This window comes from Mustela lutreola, chromosome 7 (genome assembly GCF_030435805.1).
Source record: "Mustela lutreola isolate mMusLut2 chromosome 7, mMusLut2.pri, whole genome shotgun sequence".
NCBI lineage: Eukaryota > Metazoa > Chordata > Mammalia > Carnivora > Mustelidae > Mustela > Mustela lutreola.
In genome coordinates, this window is record NC_081296.1 from 71,551,184 (window position 1) to 71,557,183 (window position 6,000).

General features: G+C 37.1%; 1 long non-coding RNA gene across 3 annotated transcripts in view; it reads left to right on the forward strand.

Moving 5' to 3' along the window:
* Window positions 1-4,451, forward strand: part of LOC131836239 (uncharacterized) — a 115,339-nt gene extending 110,888 nt beyond the window's left edge. The window contains exons 2-3 of one of the 3 annotated variants that reach the window (XR_009355549.1): window positions 1,898-2,033; window positions 3,781-4,426. This is a non-coding gene — a long non-coding RNA (uncharacterized LOC131836239). Of the gene's footprint in view, window positions 1-1,897; window positions 2,034-3,780 lie in introns of all 3 variants that reach the window. The other 2 variants (XR_009355550.1, XR_009355548.1) reach the window with 2 other exon arrangements.
* The last annotated feature ends 1,549 nt before the right edge of the window (window positions 4,452-6,000 follow it).

The following is a 6,000-nucleotide window of genomic DNA, read 5'->3' on the forward strand; positions in this document are numbered from 1 at the left end:
TGAGAATCTTTAAAGAATTTATTTTATTTCATATACATATATAATATTTATTACATATATAACGTTTCAATTCTATCATCTTGTATTTTCTCTTTCTAATGCTTCTGTTGCTTTTCTTCTTTTGCTATATGGTTATGTCTTCTTTATTTTGGTTCTGTTGCTGTCCTACTATTGATATTTTGAGAGATTTATAATCTGGATCTTAGTTCCTCTAGTGGTTACCTTTATGATTGTTAATATTTTTTCAAGTTAGGTCTATTGACTCCTTGCTATGAAATATGGGAAAATCCTACACCACCCCTACATCACTACCTTGCTTTTTATCTCCTTTATTTTCACAGTGTTAAAGTTTACAACACTTCTAGTAAATGTAATAAACTACTAATGGCTTCAGTGTTCACCACCAAGTCCTTAAATATCACAACTCCCTCATTTCTGGTTATTTCAGCTTCTCTTTTGAAGGGCTGGAGTTCATTCTCTCTCAGTTTTTCTCATTAGAGCCTATGATTGTTATATTCTGACTCTTTGCATAATTGCAAACACATGGCTAATGACTATATTCATGATTGATAATTGGTTAGTTTGAAATTATTGGGGGCATGCATATTTCTCTCCAGACCTCTCTAAACATTGCTTTGACGTGGAGGATTTTATAGATGTTATACTAATCCAGTGCTTCTAGTCTCACTATTATTATATTTACATATACATTATACACGCACACACACACACACACACACACACACACATATATATATAATATGTAATTAGAACAGAGAAAGCAATGATGAAATTAGAACATATGATATACATATATATGTATATATATACACACACAGATATATATATATATAATATGTAATTAGAACAGAGAAAGCAATAATGAAATTAAAATAAAATAATGAAATTAGAACACATGACGATATACATATATATGTGTATATATGTATATATATACATGAAATTAGAACACATGATGACATACATATATATATGTGTATCACTACACTACATTTCATCATGTGTTCTAATTTCATTATTGCTTTCTCTCCCAAAGAGCCTTTAATACCATATGGCCTCTGGAGGGCCACAAACTATTATAATATCTAAGATTTTTCTCAGTCCCCCTTACCCTACAAGAACCAATTTTTGTCCTCTTGGGGATGATGTCATCCCTGTTGACAACATATGTGCCAACCTTACGCCCCATATTCTCTTGTAAGCGACTTCTTTGGTGAGGATAGTGTTTTCCTGCAAATTTTCTTGGGCCACAGTGTGATCTTTGCTACTGCAGATTCAGGGCTTGCTTGTTTCTCTGCCAACTTTTATCATATTTTTGAAAAAAATTTGGGGTCCATCTGTTCCATTCCCTTCTTGAGAACTATCAATTATGTGTGTATTAGCCATCTGCTTTCATCTTCCACGCCTCTGATCTTCTCTTTAGCCTCTTCTTTTGTTCCTTTTTTCCATTTTATTGCCTAGCTTCAAAGAGTCCATATCACTACATTTCAGATGTCTCTCTTTTCCTTTTTGCTGCTTTTAATGTTTTACATTTTTGTAGTGGTTTTATTATATCCTCTTTCTGACTTCACCACCATACTTTCTCCTGTTATGTGTGTTCTTCATTTTTCTTTTGCCTTTCAAATTTATTTTCTCCTTCTGGCATTTCCATATATCTATGCTACTATCATCCCTCAGATTTTGGGATAATCTGCCCCTTCTCCCCTTCTCTGGGTATGCAGACCATCAGCCAGGAGATCCATGGAGTATTTGCAGTATAGCTTTTGTTTGGTGATTTGTACCTATTTATTTTGCATAGTTGGGTGTAAGAAGGGGGTGCAAATCTGACTGCTATTTCTGATCTCTCTTCAACCTTCTCATTTCTGGCTTTTTTCAGCCTGGGAGTCATAAATGGAGAATGTGAAGATAGAAACAATACTTCTTCAACCCTTGTTCTCCTGTTCCTCACTGTGTAACAGCTTCCATGATGATCTCAGCATGGACTAGGGATGCACTCATACTCATCCTTCCAGGTAAAGCTAGCTCCCTTGGGGACTCAGTGATTTTTTTGAAAAAATATGTATTCTTATTAAGACCCAAAGGAATAGAAAAGATATCTAATGTACTATTCTACTTTAGAATCAATATAATCTATTTATATGAAATTTTTAGAAAAGGCAAACCTATACTGACAGAAAGCCCATCACTGGTTGCCAGGGGCCAAAGAAGGGATTAACTGCAAAGAGACACAAAATAACTTTGGGGATAATGGAAATACTACATATTGCCCATTTTGGTGGTGGTTACACAATTATGTATATTTGCCAAAACTCGCCAAATTGTATCCAATAACTGGAAAAGTTTTTGTAAAGATGGTTTTTAAAAGTTAAAGAAGCAACAAATGTGATATATATGGCTGAAACAATTCTTTTTCACTATATACATTGGATTCTTGACTCTAAGAAAGTTTGGACAACATATATGCACATACCACGAGATGAAAAAATATAATAAGAGATGTTTTCCTTACTGCAGTAGTCCCGAAAACATATATATCAGAATTCCTTGGGGATATTGTCTAAATGCAGCTTTCCAGACTCCACTCCCAGAGATTCTGACCTAAGGCCAGGTAGCGGGGGATAGACCTGTGTGATCTAATGGTCTCTCCAAGATGATTATGATGCATGGCAAAATTTGAAAACTATCAGCCTAGTATATAGGCTGACCTTGAAGTAAACTGAATTGATGTCATGCCCTGATCTATTTCAGATATTTCTAAGAATTATATCAGAAACATCATAAAAGACCTTGAAACAATAAATTGCCAGTTGCATTGGCTAAATAGCTCTATAAGGAGGCCCAAGATTTGGCAAAGTAGCCTCCCCAAATTGCAAGTCTTCTGATATGCCATTGATCCCCTTCCCTGACCTCAGTCTGGTTAAGAAAGCATACTGAATCTTGGAGCTTTAGTTTTCTTATTGGTTATTTGGCAAGATCTATAGTATCTACGTAGCTCCCATAGTTGTTCATCAAAATTAAGCAAGATAATTCATATAAACTACTTAGCACAATGCCTAGTACATAGTATGTACAATGGAACCTGGAAAATTCAAATAATCTTAACTAGTAATTGATTCCTAACCTTAACAGCAGGCTCACCCTGATCATTTCATTAACGTTATAATAATGAGACCTTAGATTTCATGCTTTTTAATTATTTGGACCATTATACCATTTACACCATTATAGTTGTTGTCACTGTCACAACGTTGTCAACGTTAATGTTGTTAATGTTGTTAGCATTATCATTATGTCTTATGTTTATTATTATATTTATTATCATTATCATTATCTCAGTGATTTTGGTATCAATGGACCATCCTCTTTCTCCTGCCTGAGTTTACCACTGACATTATTTTGCGGGACTGAAGGCACTCCTCTCTTGAGTATCCAGACCTTTTTTTGCCTATTAAAGTGGAATCATTTGATAGCCACTGTTTACTTTTTTTAAAATTTAAATTCAATTAGCCAACACATAGTACATCATTTCTTTCAGCTGTAGTGTTCAACCGTGCGTCAATTGCCACTGTTTACTTTTAACAGGCCATTTCAGATAAATCTAAATGTAATGTAAAACTTAGAAAAACAACAACAAAGGGTTGAATTGTAATAAAAGGATGACATTCAACCCTCTTCAAGTCCATTATTTAATAACCTAAAATCAACCCAGATGGTACTTCCAACTACATTGCCTCACTTTTTTTTTTTTTTTTTTTTCAGCCTCTGCTTTCCAGGAGCTTGGTGGAGAAGGTGATGAGAGCTGATGTTGTTGATGTAGGTGAACGGAGGCTATGCGGCTGGGCAGTTACAGGAGGTAGTTAGTGACAAGGAGTCCTTAAGGTCTTCCCTCTTCTCCACTGCCCTCCCCTGAGCTGTTCTTCTGGGGTGTTCAGGCAACAACTAGCTTTTTCCCAGGTATACCTATCAAGCAGAGCATTGTGATCAATCCTGATGACCCCCTAAAACTGAGGTTTTTACAGTGTAATAATAATTGATGTTTGACAAAGTGCTCAGTAGTCTCTAAAATTGGAAGATATCTTTTACTGAGGCCTAGATAGGTCATCCTTAGCAGAGAGCACCCAAACAATGTGACTTAAACCAGATTTCATTCAGTAATTTATCAGTATTATTGAACACTACATCTGAAACTAATGATGTCCTGTAAGTTGGCTAATAGAATTTAAATAAAAATAAAAATAAATAATTAAAACACAAACAAAAATCCCTCACATTTCGTGACTCTAAATTCCATGGTTCTTTTCACTCTCTGTGACACCTTTCCAGTTGGGAGGGAGACTGTTTTAGCTCTTCCCAATTAATAGCTTAAAGGGAAGCCAAAATATTGATACTCCTCAATCCTCAAGGTGGCCTGGTAAAAGCTGTGTGCCAAGATGGCCTGGTTGGTCCACACCTGGAGGTGAGCACCCCAGTGTGCTACATAGACTGTGATGTGGAAACTGTTAGGAGGTACTGATAGATGTTATCTAATGTCGATGTATTAATCTTCTTATGTTTTTTGTTCATACTTTAAATAAGTGGCATTCATACCTTTAACTACTGGGATTTTGAGAATTCAAAAACCCTGCTTCCCTCTGCCCCAAAATATTGGTGCTGATGAAATCAGACTTCTTCTGGGCACTCCCAGGCCAAAGGGCTTGGTTAGACCAAAGGGGTTGCAGGAAGACAGAATTTGTGCATTTTTGATCCCCCATGTTCTTCTCTTGTATTCCCATAGCACCCCATACTTCAGGATATCACACAAGCTCTCACACTGACTTATAATGTTGTCCTTCCTTATTGATTTGTCCTGCTAGACTATAATCTTTTAAAGAATACATCCTTCACTCTTATACCCTGACCAGTACAGTGCCTAAACCACCATAGTAGCTTCCTAGCTAACCTCTCTACATTTACTCTTGCCTTCCTATGACCTTTTTTCAAGTTTGAGTAATATTTTAAAAACAGAAACAAAAATCACATACCCCCCCCTTTTTAAAACCCTCAAATGGTCGGAAATGTTTTGTATCTAGATTGTGGTGCGGAGCCTATGACCGTAGACCTTGGTCATAATTCACAAAATTGTACACCTAAGGGGGTGATTTTTACCATACATAAATAATACTTCAATAAGACTAATTTCAAATTAAAAACATTTAAATCAACAACCACTTTCCATTGTCCTTAAGACAAAAGCCACATGCTTCGCCGTGGATGACATGACTGTATGAGTCAGGGTTCCACGGAAAACAGGTGACACATTCAGATTAGGAAGAAGTTGTAGGTACTTTATTGAATTCTCCTTAAAAGTGTGAGCAGACTGTCATGAAGTGACAGGTGGTGTGGAGTCTCCAGAGCTAGTAAGAGCAGGGCACAGTTAGCACCCCAGGCCTGAAAGGAAGGCCACCTGTTAAGTGTTACATAAAGACCGGGAGGCTGCACAGGGCTGATACTGACAGTTAAACATGCAGGCCCCTATTTTCTCTTACCTGCTGGGATTCCTCATTGGCTGGAAACAAATAGAATGCAGAAGGTAAGGGAAAGTTGCCTTCAGGGCACAAAGCAGGGTAAAGAGTGGATCCAGAGGGGCAGAACACAGCTATCCACTAAATAAAGAGGAGGTCTGCCTCCTCTTACCTTCGTAACTTCATCTCCAGCTCCCTCCAGAAAGCACTGTGATCCTATCAGACTGGCTTCTTGTTTCCATCTTGCTACTCTACTACTTACTTACCCTTGTGCCCCAAGTTCTCTGCCCCTATATCTTCACAAAGTGGTTGCTTATGTGACATTTAGACCACTCTCCCAATCCAAAGTAAAGCCCACCCTCCCTTCTTGGCGTTCATCATCTCTGAAATCATCTTGGTTCCTATTTGCTTACACATTTCTGTCTCTCTCCAATACTGAAAACAGAGTCTGGCAAAGAGTAAATGCTTAAGTGTTCAG